We start from the raw sequence: 16,859 nt of genomic DNA, 5'->3' as shown, positions 1-16,859 counted from the left end.
CAACTAAAGATCTATTAGGAAAAATGGAAAGAGAGAATTTTTCCTTCTACAATTGTGGTTATCTAAGCACTATTACTAATTCAAGTGTTCGATTTACGCCCTTCCCCTCGAACTCAGCATGTTCCACATTGATTTTCGAACATCCATTTCTCCGAAAATCTTCATCATTATTTCACTGTTTTAAGAGCTTGTTTCCAATACTATATTTCTTATAAAACTTCTATATTGGTTTGTCAGCCTTTGCAATAGTCTCTGTATTGCACGAAATAATTTGTAAATGCTTTATTGGCATCCACACTTGATGGGTGTGGTAAATAGTTTCCTTTTTTTTGTTTAACGTGATAACATATATATATTATAATAGACACATAAAATTATACATAAATATAATTATGTTTATGGTTACATTTATCGTGTTGTACTTGAAAACTAACATTCGTATGATATTACGTGAACGTTGGAAATATTTCCATTTGCAATAATTATTCCAGCATCAGCGGTAATGTGTATATGGAAAACTCTATTTAATTCGAATTCATGTAATATAGTTGAAAACTGATTAAAATTCTAAAACCAATAAATATCCGAGGCGTTATCTTAAAAAAACAGCATTATTACCCCATGAGTTGTCATATTTATATATATACATTAGATAAAATACCATATACTCAACAAACCAATACACCTTTAGAATATCGTATTATATTACATTTTATTTTTATCTCTTGTGAAGTATAGAAAATGTCACTTAGTGTCTTTTAATAGAATTTCCACCATACTCGTGTCTACAGTTGCATGACGATAATAATGTTTACGAACAATACATGTTATTCTATTGCTTTGAGATACAATAATATTTGAAGAACGGTTTTGAAATACCTTCAAACGTGCACCAAGGCATTTTAAATATATTTACTGAAAACCAGCTATGATAATTAGGTACCATTATACAAGTCTATTCGATATAAATTCGTGAACAGTTTAACAAGTACATTTAATAAACTGAACGTGTAAATTAAAACATTTATTCAATATTAAAATAACACACTTTACTATGTGTTGATACTGAAGTGCGGAAAAAAATAAAAAATTAAGCCTACAAAATCATAAAAAATTACAATTATTTTTTTCAAACTATATAATATCATCTTACACGAATTTTCGGCGAATATTAGTTTATAATTTTTTGTCTGGTTTAATCGTACAACCATTAAGGACATTCAATATTAAAATCAAAGAATATACCCCCCACATATTATGACTCAAAGATAAAATTTTAACTCAGACGTATAGATCCTCGTTTTTATTGTTGTAATCATACACATAGACATGTGTCACAAAAGAGGCTTGTATTAATTTAGTTATGATCATTTATGGTGGTTTGACGAATATCATTAAACGTTGATTGCTGTAAAAATTATTCATTATTATAGATATAATTAGTGTATGAATTATACGTGACAAGATATTTCTTAATTTTACACGAGTGTATGCTGGAACATTAATGGATTTGTAGTTTTATATTTTAAATTGATTCACTAGTAGTTGAATTCGATGGACGAACGTATGTTACAACAGCTGTCTTTCATTTGATTCACGATACCCTTGGTTGGATATAGAAAAAAGAAAAAGGTTACATAAACACTTTCTACACATCCGCTCCATTTACAGAAAACGTTTAAGTTATTAATGGCAATATCGACAAACACACCAGTATTTCTCGCATGTACCTAGTCTTTTGAAAACAGAAATTTGGAATTGGATGGCTAGACCGAAATTGGACTGGAAAATGTGAAGGAAAAGAGATGACCACGTGGTGAAAACGAAGACGCTGCAAAATAAACCTACTATAGTAAATTGGCGTACGTGAAAAGCTGTCTTTTTTTTAGAAAAAAAAAATGAAAGAAAATAAAATGTGAAAAGAGTGAGAGAGATTTTAATCTGAAGTTCTTAACTGTTATATATACGGAGTTTGAATTTAATAGTACCAATTCTCCACTTGAAAAAAAAATCACTTAATTTTTTTTAATTCTCCATACGATATAGTTTTATTCAGACAAATTAGATTAAATTAAATAGCTTTTAAATCATTTTTATATTAATTTAGTTTTATTAGAAATCCAATAAATAAAATAAAATATTAGTATTTTATTGAAAGTATTAAATATAAACAAAAATTAATTTTATTAAACTAAAAATGAACGCTATTGATTTAAAATAACTGATCTTCAATTTTAGACAGACATATTTTATACATAAGTATTTTAAAATAATATTATAATATAAAATAATCATACACAGGAACATTACTACAAAATCATCTTGTATTCATTAAATACTATTCAAATGTCAAAAACATTTTGTTTTAAAAGTAATTATTTACCAAAGTAGAATGTATTTTATGGTTACAATTGATCGAAATCAATAAAATATATATTTGATTAATATTTAATTTCGGAGGACAATAATGAACAGATGAATAATAATTGTATACATATAAACGCACCCTAATCCTTATATTCCATCGTTGTTTTTATAAAACAAAAATAAATAAATTACATTTTTTATTAATACTTTATAAATATGAATATTATTATCATTGTTTTGTCTGGCCAACCTTCGATTATAATAAATGCAAATCATTCAATCGTATCATTTATTTTTATTATCCATTCCTTCCGTTCGTCAAAAATATTACCGTTTTTTCTTTTCATTTTGAAATTCGAGTCACTTAAACTCTTCTATTATTTGTACTACTATGATAATATGTTCGTATAAGGTATTGTTTGCTATGGCAATAAACTTCAGTTCTCTTTTATAGTTTGGCATGCGTATAAATTTTAACAGTGACTGCACAAATACAAAAATAAAAATAACCAAAATACGTTTTTTGTTAAGTAAACGAGTATACCGACAAGAATAATCTTTAATATCGAGCACAAAAAATAACTTAAAGGGTACTCTACATATTTTATGTGTTCTTATCACAGGTTGTTCTTATAATATGTTCGTGCGTGTGTATGTATGTAATCGTTAGAAAAAAATCTCCGGAACATAAATTATTATTTTCGTTGATGCCATTGTAACGTTCGAGTTAAATCAAAGATGGAAATCGATAAAACGTGTTTTGTAAACAATTTACTACGAGAAACCAGTACCTATGGTCAATTTCACTTTAATTTACTAATGGCAACCCTTCGAAATAAATCGCATACTATGTACCAAAATATGGAATAGCTCTCTAATTGTTCGTTTATTGAGTTCGTCGGTGTTTAGATAAAACAAAATAAATGTATAATTGAGTGCTTTTAGAAAAATATATTATTATTTGAAGAATAATTTGATTATGCTATTAAATTATAATAATATGCATCACGAGAAGTAAATAAAACAAGTGTGAAATGAAACAACAATAAGAATTATATAAATGTATCTTTTAATAAAATATAAATTAATAACATTTTTTTTTTTTACATTATGATATATTATTAGGTCTTTATGATTAAATTAAATTACTTGTTATATACTCCAGGAGGTTGTTTTTTTTTTTTTTTGAATAATGGTAAAAAATTAAGTTTTAACTCAAATATCTATTATTGTTAAACATTGCTGTATCGAGATTTTATTGATTATGTGTTTTTATTTCATTTTGTACTAAAATAACTACACACTATACTTAAAAAAATATTATAAGCTGCGGCTTAGAATTAAACAACTGTTCTGGTTTTCACGGCGTACGTGGAATTATAAATCTTTTCCCTTCGCAAAATTGTACGATAATACCTTTTAATTATGATTATAAATTGTAAGAAAATACATTTTTTGTAAAAAATTACTTCATAATAAAACCCTCCACATTATTTTCGGTTCAGTATTATTAGTTTATCAAAATGAAATAAAAAAGCATTTTGTACTTTTTAATAAACGTACCTACACGAAAAAAAATTACAAAAAAATGTACTCCTCTTAAAATGAATAAACAATATTATACTCAGTCATAAAATTAAAAAAACGCATACTCCCCAGAGTTTCATTAGAATGCAAATAGCCTTAATGTATTACACACGTACACAAATTCATCCCTTCATCGTGTTTTACGTTTATTAAAGTATACATGGAATTATCTTTAAAGTAAATGGCCGATGAAAATATTCTTTGGTCGGATTTAATACACAATATATTCAACTATAAAAAGGAATTCCATTGTAGTACATTTAGATGTTTATTCTGAAAATAATATTTTTCCTTCTTTTTAATACTTATAATGTATTTGAATAATTATTATTGATTTGAAACCATATATCTATAGCTTACAATTTATTAAATTCAGGATATTACAATGAACGTTCAATTTATTTATTACATGCAAATCGGCACAGTAAAAATAACACACATAAATTAATTATATACATACAGCTTTAAATGAATATATATATACATATTATTAATTTTATGTAGACGTATTTGGATTATTATTTTATTCGATTGACTACAATGTCTACGAACAGTTCAAAATTATAATTCGACTTTAAATTACAACAAACATAACTTTACCTTCAGTGATAAATCAAGTTTATATTAAATTATATTCGAACATATTATTGTAATAATACCACGAAGAAATAATAATAAATTATCCATCTAAGGTACGAAATGAAATGGCTGCACGTTTAACCACAAAAAAACTAATATTTTTACCAAACTGAGAATAATAATTTGATAGTATAAAACGACTTTGTTTGAAAAGCATTATGAAAAAAAAATGAATAGTAGTTATGATTTATTTGCTCAAATGTTAACGCGATTTCTTGATTCTCGTTTTATGAATAACTGTATATGTATATTATATATACATTCTACGTTTCATAAAACGAAAATCAGGAAATCGCTTTAACATTTGAGCAAAAAAATAATAACTATAGTAACATATATAATATAAAAGGGACACAAATGTGTGCATATACTCATAATGATTCTTATTTCTCATGGTGAACCAAATTTTATTAGGTACATGGGGTAATAAACTACATACCGATAGCAATATTCGGAGATATTAGTATTTTCGGTAAGTATATTTATATCCTTGGACGCCACCAGGTGGTAGACAATATTGGAGGTATAAATTTCTTGTATTACGGAAAATAGACGTTTAATTTTCGGCGGCGAAACTTTTGTGGAGTTTGGCCATTCCTGTTTATTGCCGAAAATCCGATAAAATTAAAAACGAAACAACATTACGGCAATGGCTGATCATATATTAAAGCCTTCGGTATATCAGTTAATTTCCCTAATATTTAACCCCCAGGGTGTAGTTTCGATCAAGCGTAATCGGTTACTGTTTGATATACCTGTTTTTTCTCTGTAAGTATCTCTATAAAAAAAAAAAACCTCTCAATACTAATGAAACTTTTTTTTTTTTTTTTATTTATTTGTTTTCCTGGTAATTCATATCTGACGCGTTTACGTTTTTCTGTATACAAAGGTAAGGCTCCTGGGAACACATCGACTTTTGTATAATCTGACTTATTTTCAAAGGGTCCCACAGCGCTGGACTCCCTCATGAAGCTCGCCTCCCCTGAAATTATCTCTGGGTTGGTAATTCCGGTCAAATGTACGCTTATTTCATTTAAGAGGCTTAGCATTGGCAGCGGCTTTCCCTTTGTTTTCAATTAATTGAAAATCGACGTTCTGTGACGGTTTTGTTGGAAATAAGACTCGCGTGTATTGATGGAGAACGTAAACCACGGGAGGCGGCAAATTATGGTAAACAAAAATTTTTCTTGATATTACGCCGTTCACTGTGAGATGTTTATGGAAAAACTACTACTAAAGTCCCGAGATCAAACGTTAAGACTTTTCGAACTCTATGAAAGACATTTCGGACGATTTTCGACTAAATAAGTCTAATTTTATTAAAAACATATTGGTTGTTTTAAGGTTTAAAACGAGATGTATGATTTGCTAAGTAATAATTCCCAATTCGTTATTGAACTCCAAAAGTTAAATCACATAATTTCAAGCATAATATGTAGATGTAGGCGTGTTGAGCATAGGATATCGCAAACTATGTTCAAACTTTGTTGATATGTATATTTTACGACAAAAAATTAAACAATCAGATCAATGCTTTATTAAAAAAAAAAAAATGTTTATGCTCTACGGTATTTCGGAAAAATCAGTTTTCAAGCAGCAAAAAAAACGATCGAAAATCCAGAGTGTAAACAATTAAAATCGATTTACGATGTTTTGTTTTTCTCCGCATGTAATGTGCAAGTGCTAAATAATGTTAAACAAGTTAAAACGTGTACCGACGCATACGATCTAACAATGGAACTCGTTATACGATAACGAATAAAAGGATATTTCATTTATTTTTTTTGTTATTTTATACGAGTTTTAGAGCAAAGTTACTTTTTAGGCGTCACGTGGAACGTTGAAAGTCGTTAAACGCGCGAACGAATAACGACCGACTTCATCTTCTTATACTTCTCGTGCACGAGCGTTTTGGTAAGGGATCGGGAAACCAGGGTTATCGAAATCCGATACGGTAATAAATGAAAACCATTTGATAATTTTCGGCTTCCGGTGTTCCCGCGGTAAACCCGGGCCGTTGACATTTTTTTTCTCGCAATCGTGGACAACGTTTTCCACATCGGTCGTTATCGGCACCGCGTGTTTCTCCGCACAACAACGAACCGTGTGCGGGACAAATTCCTATTTGATTGTTCGCGGGTGCAACTAAAAACTGCTACAGGAACGCGCTATAGTAAACGTTTCACTCAATCCGCCGAAATCCAGACCACAACGACAACGAATGTGTGTGTGTGAGACCAAGAGTCGATTTATTAACTAAAACAGGTATTCCCATTGAAACCGAAAGTATGGTTCAACAGATCTGCATGTAGACTTTCGATGTGTTATCTATCATGTTGTTCGATGAAAATAAAATTAAACTCGCTAAAATACAAAAAGATAAAAAAAAAAATCGTCCGCCAGAAAACAATCCGTGTTGATTTATGCACAAATACGACATCCATCGTTGTTCTTTCCACTGTTAAATCAATCAAATTTCCGAAACGCATCGTCTCATTTATTCCCTCAATTTTCAACACTGCGCCGCCCTAGCCACTGGTGTGGAGTAGCGATTTCATTGCATTTCCTCCCTGCCCGTACCCGACGATGTGACTCATCGTATCTAGATGAGCAATTAAAAATCTATTTCTACGCGGGAAACGCCTCATTGCCGTCTTGGTTTTAATTATTTCTAAACTCAACCTCCGGCTTAATGTTTTAATAATAATCTTATATCCCGTAGCGAATATTTATGGTCAGCGGCCTCTATTTATTTGTTTTTTTTTTTCAACCCTCTCATTGTTGCTCGGTAGTGTTTAATTTATTTTTTCAGTTAATGTAAGGAACGCCACGGCGGTAACGGAAATATGAGGGCAAAAAGTTTACGAAACAATTTCGAGCAGCAGCGTGGCTGTATCACAAATTACAAACGAATTACAATTTTTTTTTTTTCGTAGTTTATATAACTTTCGGGGGATAAGAGCGGCGTAACGCTTGGGAAATGGAAATGGACAATGTTAATGATAAAAACAGCAATACGTCATGAACGCAATAGTAATCTAATGAAATACATTAATATACAATACAATACAAATCTTTAAATTCATTTTCCAGAGTTTTATCATACAATAAAGTTCCTTATTTGTTTGCGAACTTTAAGTGGTATTTATTTAAAAATAAGAAATATAATAAAAATTATAATTTATTCATTCGTTCACATTGATGCTTGCAATATACGATCTAATTTTGTTTAGAATACTACCAATAATATACCATAGTTTAGAGTAAAATGATTAGTTAAATTATAATTAATATTAGAGAAGTTTTCTTTTTTTTTTTTATTTTTAATTTAAATTGCGAATTATTAAGTAATTCAAATATTACACAATTATCATTGTGTATGTATCTATTTACCGTTTATTAAAAACACATACTCATGAAAATCATAAGTTAGTCAACAATTTTAGGATTTATTCAAATATTACAATGAGAAATATTATTTATTTAGAATAATGTCAGATAAATAAAGAAAATTTAGATTCTATGAAAATCGTAGTCAGCCCCGTTCGGGATATTGCATGCAAGAAACTATTATATTTATTGTTAAGGGTGTTGTTATAAAAATAGTAACCTATGTTATTTTTATCAGTTCCTGTGACACTTATTATAAAACAAAACTCAGTTTGTGCATACATCTTATAACAAACATGGTTTTATTTGTATTTATTTACGAATAAAAGAGTTTTTCAAATGTGTAGAACAAAAAGTTTTTATTTATATTATCGTTACACATAATGTGTGCACCTAAAATTGTTCATAGTTTTTATAATTATAAAACCAAAGTCTAACCACGCGTAAATTAAATATGTATAATTGTAGTAATAATTTTAAAAACACATTGTTATGATAAAATATTTCAAAATGTGATACCTACTAAAATGTTTTTTTTATTTTATTACAGTTTTTTTTTTTAAGTATATAGGTATATATATAGATAATTTTATAAATATATACATATTATGATAGATTCATAAAGATTTATATGTATTGCACGTATTAAAATGTAGTAAACACTCAGTCCAACTATTTTATGAGCGTTTGTTTGTTTTTGTAAGTTATTTTATAATTAACATAAAATAAATATTTATAAAAGCTATTTTAATTTTAAAAAAATAATTTTCGATATAAATCTAACACTTCGAATAACTTAAAAACCAAACATGGACTATTTAATGAAAATAATTTACTCGAATTAATTTAAGTTAAGATATCAGAAAATCGTTAAATTAAATGTTAGTACCTAGTTAATAAATCATAAGCTAACTCGCTAAATTTAAAGTTAGTATGATAAAAATGATTAAATGAACTCGGTTAATCTACATTTTTAATCTTAAATATAATAAATAATTGTATAGATATCTTATCATAGTGTATAGTATAAAGTTCAGCAAATATACCTATTTGTATTTATATGGTTATTAATTATTTTGAATTTATAAATACCTCGAATGATAATTTAACAGCTATTTATTTTTACATAAAATGTATAGTTAAAGTAATATAATATTAGAACAAAAAAAATAATTATTTTTTAATAATTTTTTGATATAACTAATTTATACCAAAACAACTTGCATTGTTTACAAGTGTTATTTATATTTAAATATAAAAAAATAAAATCATTTATCTTTGAATATACATTTTTTTGAAAGGTTTATTTTTTAATACTGAAATATATATTATATTTTAGCAGCAAGAGTATTTCAAATTTCTTAATATCTACTTTGCTCGTATTTTTTCCGTTAATTGTTCTCTTGCACTAAATATACTTCTTACAGGAATAAATTATACACAAAAATATTTTTAGAATTATTTTTTGATACCTAAAATAATAAATATGTTGACGGCTTCATTTGCTCATCAACAGGGCTCGGAAATTGTAACACTAATAATGTTACTTTTTAGCTCTTAAATATGCACTTAAAAACTCTAAAATATGGGCTATAAATAGCACGAAAATCGAAAAAATATGCATTTAACTTGAAAAAAATGTAATTTTTTCAAATTGTTAGGCTCATAAGACACAATCTGGACTGATTGAATTAAAAACTGTTAACAAAAATGTTAAATTACTTAAATATATTTGTAAAAATGTACTTATTATTAAATTATTTTATATATTTACCTTGGAAATTAACCTAAATTTTTAAAATTATTGATAATCTAATGCAATGATATAATAAGGAAATAAAAATGATGTCACTAACTATTAATACATTAAATTGTGGATGAAAACATAAAGTAATATTTGATGAGGTCTATTTATTTTCAATTATTAAAATATTTTTAAAAACATAACTAAGTAAATACAGTTATTATCAACAAAATTAGATTATTTCCTATATTATGTGAAAATATACCCGAAAATAGACTATAATAAAATAGCAATATATCCCTAAATTAGCAAAATAGCAATAAAACCTTTAAATATGCAAAAAATTGCAAAATTAAATTTTGTATATGATATCCGAGTAGTGAGAATCATATTTGTATCTTATTTTGGATATTCTAGGAAGAACCAAGAAAAATATGCATTTGCTAGAACTTCCGAGTCCTGCTTATCAATAATTTCTTATAAAATCTTCTGCACATCTATCATATTATTTTATCAAAAAAATAACCGACACTTTTGTATTATTACAAAATAGAATTAATAGAAAATTATTTTAAATTTTAATTTGATGGATTATTTTTAAATTAATCAAGAAAAACTTTAATAATATAAAAGAATTTCAACATTTAATAAAATTAGTTATTTGCTCAAGTTGGTTAAATAATTAACTAACTATTTAATTAAATTTAATAAAATTAATACTTATAAATGATCAACTTTGTCAAAAACATATATGGCGAAAAAAAATCTTACAATATTTACTTGAATTATTATAATAACATAATTTAAAAGAAATTGCATTTTTATCGTTTATTTAATATGAGCTAATGTTAAAATGTGAAATCACTCGATAACTTCTTTAGTTTCATCTACTCCAGTTTATTATATTTTCATCACATTTCATAATTGTACTAGATTTCTCCGAATTGCAATAACAATTTCAGTAAAAAATGTATAGAATATTTAAATGTACCTCGTTAATCGTACAAACGAAAATTAGTCATACGATTAGAAATGTTTATTTTTCTATAAACTTCATTATTATGCTATGAATATAAATAAAAATTAAATAATTTGTGATATCTAATCATAAATAAAGATTTCATTATTGTATCAAATAAAAATTAGATATATTTTCGAATTTTCAATTGCATATAACAATTTCGTAATACTTCTAACTTAAAATCATTATATTATTCAAAAGTTCGATCATGCAATAAATATAATTCCACTCTTTGGTTATTATATTGTTCTGGTTTAATCAAAAGACTTCTATCCAATATAGCTTTTATGATTTTTTTCTGTACATTATAATACATATTACATTGATAGAGAATCTAACTCATCCTTTAAGTCATTACACACTCATCTAAATTTAAATAACGAAAAAATAAAAAATAGAAATTAGATTTATTTTAATTATACAAGTTACTCGAAAATGTAACAACCGATTGTTCGGAATTATAAAAAATGTTTAAAATATGATTTACGATAGTTGATTTTCTTTAGCAACTACGAGTATACTCAATTTAGCAAATTCATCGATGAATCCATATTATGTTGACTGAAATATAAATATAATACTATAAAATAGCATTGATATTTATCTGTAAACAGTTGTTATGAATTTAACTCTGGGTCTTTAATTACAATAATATTTTATAATTATCTTATTATAATTGGACCTTTAATCTTTATGAATAGTATAGGTATGGTAAATAAATCAATAATTTTAAGATAAACGCATTTTTTGTTTTCCCAATAACTTATAAATATAGTGTCACTAGACACTTTCGGAAGTTGTAAAAACATATTGATGAGCTTAAAAATATAGGTTCACTATGTAAAAGTTGAAGTAAATATTCTTAATTTAAAACACGTGCTTTTATATTATTTTTAAGGTAGAATTGACAATTTTTAAGAATTATACAAGTATTTGTATTCGTATTTGTTCAGAGAACACATTCTATCCCACCGTTCTATTTTTGTCTAGTCGAGTCAAGCATGTGGTGTTTATCAAACGGTGAGTGAGGTTCGAGGTACTACAGCGACCGGTGGTGGTTAGATAGTAATATGCGGTTGCCCAAACCAAGGCCAGATTAAACACCTATTGGACCCCGGGTCTGAAATTTTTGTAAGGGCCCTTTTGACAAAACATGCTTTACAAAGCCGATCGCTACGCTCGCAGAACGATACATTTTTTAACTATTTCACAAATTGTCATTTGCATTATAAAATTAGTAGGTATATAAAATGTATGTCTATAAAACTACTAATCTTAGTATCATAAAAAATGTGTATCGGCTTAAAATTATTTGGGTCCTGGGGCTACCGCCCCGACTAGACCCCCTCTTTAATCCGTCCTTGGCCTATACTTTCCCCTCCGTGTCGCTGTTTCGTGCCGTCACGTCACATCGCAGTCTTGATACCGAACCGACATCGTATATACAGATAATTTAATATTTCTCATAACTATTTAATTGATTCAATTTTTGAAATTTTTTAATTAGATGGATCATCTGCATACAAAGTACTCGCGTATTTTTTTTTTAAATAAAACTATGCAAATCGGTCCAGTAGAACTTCAGATATAGCTGTCATAAAACTTGCCTTTCCTTTTAACAATATAATAGGTATCGAGCGTTACATGAAAAAAGGTAACGTTTGACAATGTTCACTGCCCAAGTGGAAAAATCTTAACAATGTTTATGATATTTTCATATAGAAAAAAAAAAAAGTTCACTTAATAAGTGCGCCATTGAAGTGACTCTAAAACCATATCGCGAAAAATTGTCGATTCTACGTTATTTTTGTCTAACACAATGAAACAATAACTAAGCATAGCACATAAAACAATCTATTTTTGAAACTCTGAAATTCAACCGTTACAGTTAAAAATTTTGAATTTCGTTCGCGCTGCTTCTATGCCGACGAGCGTAATATTTATTGTTTCGCTTCCGGTTCGGTGGCCGAGATTAAATAAATAATATTCGTCAAGCGACCGCTTGGGTAACTAGCGAACATCGTAAAGGATTTGGCCCCATGTTTGGATTAAAAATATTTTATTTTTTTTCTTCTTCTTCTCTTTCCGTGCGTTCTGTTTACCGTAGCAAAACCTTGCCCACCGGGTATACCTTTTGTTTTTGTTTTATTTTATTTCGTTTTATTTTTTATTTTTCCTCCGCCATTTTTTAATCCCTGCAGAAAAACCCGTGCGAGTAATTCGGTGACCGAACGTGGGGGGAAGGAAAGAAAACGCATGGTACCAGAGGTCCCCGGGGCCTGATTAATAAAAAAAACGATTTTTACGTCGTTCGCCAAAAAGCTCGCCAGCTCCGGCTACCGGCGGTCACATCATAGTAACGACGCCGTGTCAGTCGCCTGGGACGAACAATGTTCTACTCGTACGCGTTCACGGAAACAACTTACTGATGCGCTGAGATTCGGTCGTGTCTCCACTCTCCCAGCAAAATGTAGGACATTCCGGAAAATCGACAATGTCACACCGCCGACATGACCAACGACCGAACCAAAGCTGATCTTTTATCGCACCGACAAATTGTCGTGTCGTATGCCTTCAGCGGTTATGGTCCTTCGACCGGACCGCAGCGGTGTAGAGCCGGGGGAAAATTTTGTGCATTATTTGCTAAGAAGCTATAGAAAATCTAGACTTTAGTTGCTTGCACGCAGAAATCCATCATACGGCCATAGGTATGAGACACACTATCTTCATGTCTCAACGGGCTTATATTGTTTGAACTTGTTGCACCGTGACCAAAATAAAAACCTATGTATGATTATTGTACATTATTAGTACATTGAGTACTGATAAACAGAGTAATGATAAACATAATTTACTGCTAGGTTTATGAAAATGTAAATGTAAAATTTCAGTGCGTTTACAATATAAAATATACACGCAATCAAATATTGGATTGACAATGTTTCTGTCTCATGGGTGTCTTGGACACCGCTAGTTAGTCGATCTGAACTCACTATGGGTGTGTAACGTCATACGGAGCATCTGGCATAGGGATGGTTATAGATTTTGCGGTGTACATTTACATGATTTCGCGCAATGCATTGTAAATAATGAACAACAACATTTTGAAGAAAAAAACGTCATGACCGCTCCCCTCCCTCCCGAGGACTGAGGACTTCCCTGACGAATCGAACGATGACAATTGTCCCTCGCACACGCCGCCAATATCCCCAAAACGGTCTTCTTCGTCCTCGCTGCACGTAACTTCCAGCATTACATTACACGTCTCCTCTACCGCCGTTCAACGCGTGTACGCTTCGACCAACCCGAGTTCGTAACCGTGTAACAATACGCACAGGCTACGATATGCAATTAATTAACGCTCTGCGCTGCAAGTGACGGCGATCTGTGCATGAATTATATAACGACCACGTGCAATACACGCCTTATTAAATTATGGTAACCATAATTATAATAATAATTATTATTATTATTATTATTATTATTATTATTATTATTATGCGTGGGAGATACTGGTGTATTGCGGTGACTTTGGAAGTCGAATTTACGGTACGGGTGGAGGGAGTAAGGGTGGGTTTGTATTATCTTAATGAAACATACCTAGACAGCGGGTGAGCATTCATGGTCCCGGTGCAAAGAAATCCGTAACCAACGAACGTTTTCGATTTAATTTAAAATCGTATTTTCAAGAGCGCGGTCTCGTATCCTTATTCTCGATGACACGAAAGCTTTATTCGTTTACCATTTTAGACGCATGTACAAGTGTATTTAAAGCACCTCAATGATGACTGCAATGAGGCAAATGCAGTGCAAGAGCGATCTAGCAGCACTGAAAGAGATTTCATGAGTCTTTACCGAGTCGAACAATGAATAATACCCATTTTGTCTCCGACTCCACTATTTTCTTTTACAGTTCTAAGAGCTTTTTCTTTAGCATATTTTATGCCTAATTCAATAACAGTATGATAAAGAAATTTATCAGCTATTATTTTCTCAGTATTTTCTCTAATTTGAGTATATATTCTACTCAATTTTTCTTTATTTTTCTGTAGCATTCCTTTTCTTTACGATTCTTCGTCAATTATTTCTTGCATTTCTATATATGATGATATTATATTTTCGGTTGGCTTATCAAATACGTTTTTAGGGTATATATCCCTAAAACGTTGATCGATCCTAGTTTGGATATCTACTAGATCTAAAGTTCCATCGGAAGGTATTTCTTTGATTATTCTACTAATAGATAAATCTGATGCTTCTAAAAATAATTTTAACAATTTTTCTGTCGATGGTTTTCTTGGAGATTGATTTTCATCACTTCCTTTCTTCATGTTGTTCTCTTAAAATTATATCTGAAAAGACCCCTACTAATCCAATCTGGACGGGAAAGGGAATAAAATTATTGTCTAGTATATTTAATCTCAAAGAATTATTCTAAGGTAATTAAACTAATTTTAATCTCAAAGAATTGTTTTCAAAACAATAAACAAATTTTAATCTCAACGAATTGTATCGGTTTGGAATTTATTGGAAAACCCCCTTAGCAACCGATTATTTGTTGATTTTTGTCTTTTTTCAAAAAATGTCTATTTTTTGGGGTTAAAAACCCCCTGGAGGACTCGTTATTTGATGGAGAGGGTCAGGACCGCCACCAAATGACCTCAATGATGACTGCAATGAGGCAAATGCAGTGCAAGAGCGATCTAGCAGCACTGAAAAAGATTTCATGAGTCTTTACCGAGTCGAACAATGAATAATACCCACAATCGGTAACAAAACGGTGCTGTCTTTCAACTTTTTAGCCAATTTTGTGCCTAATTTCAGCGAAAGGCAGTATCTAATAACATTTTCTAAGAAATGGTTTTCTTTTTTATCCTATAGTTATTCGCTTGTTAACAAAATCACTCAACAATATTTTGATTTCTGTTTATAGTTATTTACCTCAAAAATCGTTTCAGATATTTGCATTTTGGGCGAATCATTATTGTTATTTCAATGGTGATTAAATACTTAAAATCTAAACAGCGTGATAATGATATTAATTCCGACTAATTAAAAGTGTACTCGATCAAAAAAGTTAGTGAAGTAATCATCGACATTTTTATATTGTTTAAAATTTTAAATATTTTAAACATATACATGTTGATACTGATAACCGTTGGTCGGTTTATAAGTAGGGTGACTGGACATATTCTCAGTGGATATATTCTCCCAAATCAACTAACCAATCATACAAGCAGTGACTGAACAATAGTTATCTCTTTTAGGATATATATTACTGGTTATTTGTTAGCGGACTTTTTAGTAAATAAAAACATCAAAAGCTTATTTGTATAATGAATTTTGGGTAGCCGGAAGATATGAGTTATCAAGTGTAAAGAAAAATCTTTTGAAATAATGACATGAAAAATATATAATCGTACACAATTAAACGTTCATTATTTATTTGAAATGAACATTTAACCCTTTCAGACCCAGTGATGCCATCTGGCATCATAAAATAAAATATTTTTTCTTATTTATACGAATAGCCCAATGATGCCATATGTAATCAATTCTTATGAGAAATTTTGTTTTCTTTCCATTGGTGCCACTGTTTTGATGATAATGTTATCGGTGATTATATTATTTTCCGTTGTTACCAAATTATATTCAAACGTTTCAACGTGGACGAATTATAAATTAATTTGCACAAATTTCGGTAAGTAATTTATATTTTATTGAGCTTGCATTTACTTTTTCTTACGTAAAATACTCTGATTGTTCTAAAAATGGCATTAGTTTAATTGTATTATTGTTACTTTTGGTGTTTCGAGACTTTTATCTGATGATTCCATTTGGAGTCATTGGGTATATACGTGTATAAATTACACTACTCATTTTCTTTATTTTTTTTTTTTAGTAGATTTTTACAATGTATTGTATTGTTAGTTATGTATTCAACCATATTCGAGAACAAAATGTTCCAAGTGTGATGTGGCTTTATGCTACAATATTAGTCAAAATTGTTTCAAGAGTTCACGAGAAATAATTAGTTACTATTAATTTATATTGTTATTTATTAATATTGTTATATATTTATTAAAAGGTTATGTTTTTATTTTAATTTAT

General features: G+C 29.1%; 1 protein-coding gene across 1 annotated transcript in view; it reads right to left on the bottom strand.

Annotated features, from left to right (window-relative positions):
• Positions 1-16,859, bottom strand: part of LOC112688641 (nephrin-like) — a 576,118-nt gene that overhangs the window by 147,401 nt on the left and 411,858 nt on the right. The gene's annotated exons all lie outside the window — the stretch shown is intronic.

The sequence above is a fragment of the Sipha flava genome, unplaced genomic scaffold (genome assembly GCF_003268045.1).
Source record: "Sipha flava isolate LNK unplaced genomic scaffold, YSA_version1 3_pilon_pilon, whole genome shotgun sequence".
Taxonomy (NCBI): Eukaryota; Metazoa; Arthropoda; class Insecta; order Hemiptera; family Aphididae; genus Sipha; species Sipha flava.
The sequence above is the reverse complement of the archived record's forward strand: the minus strand, read 5'-3'. Positions and strand labels throughout refer to the sequence as shown.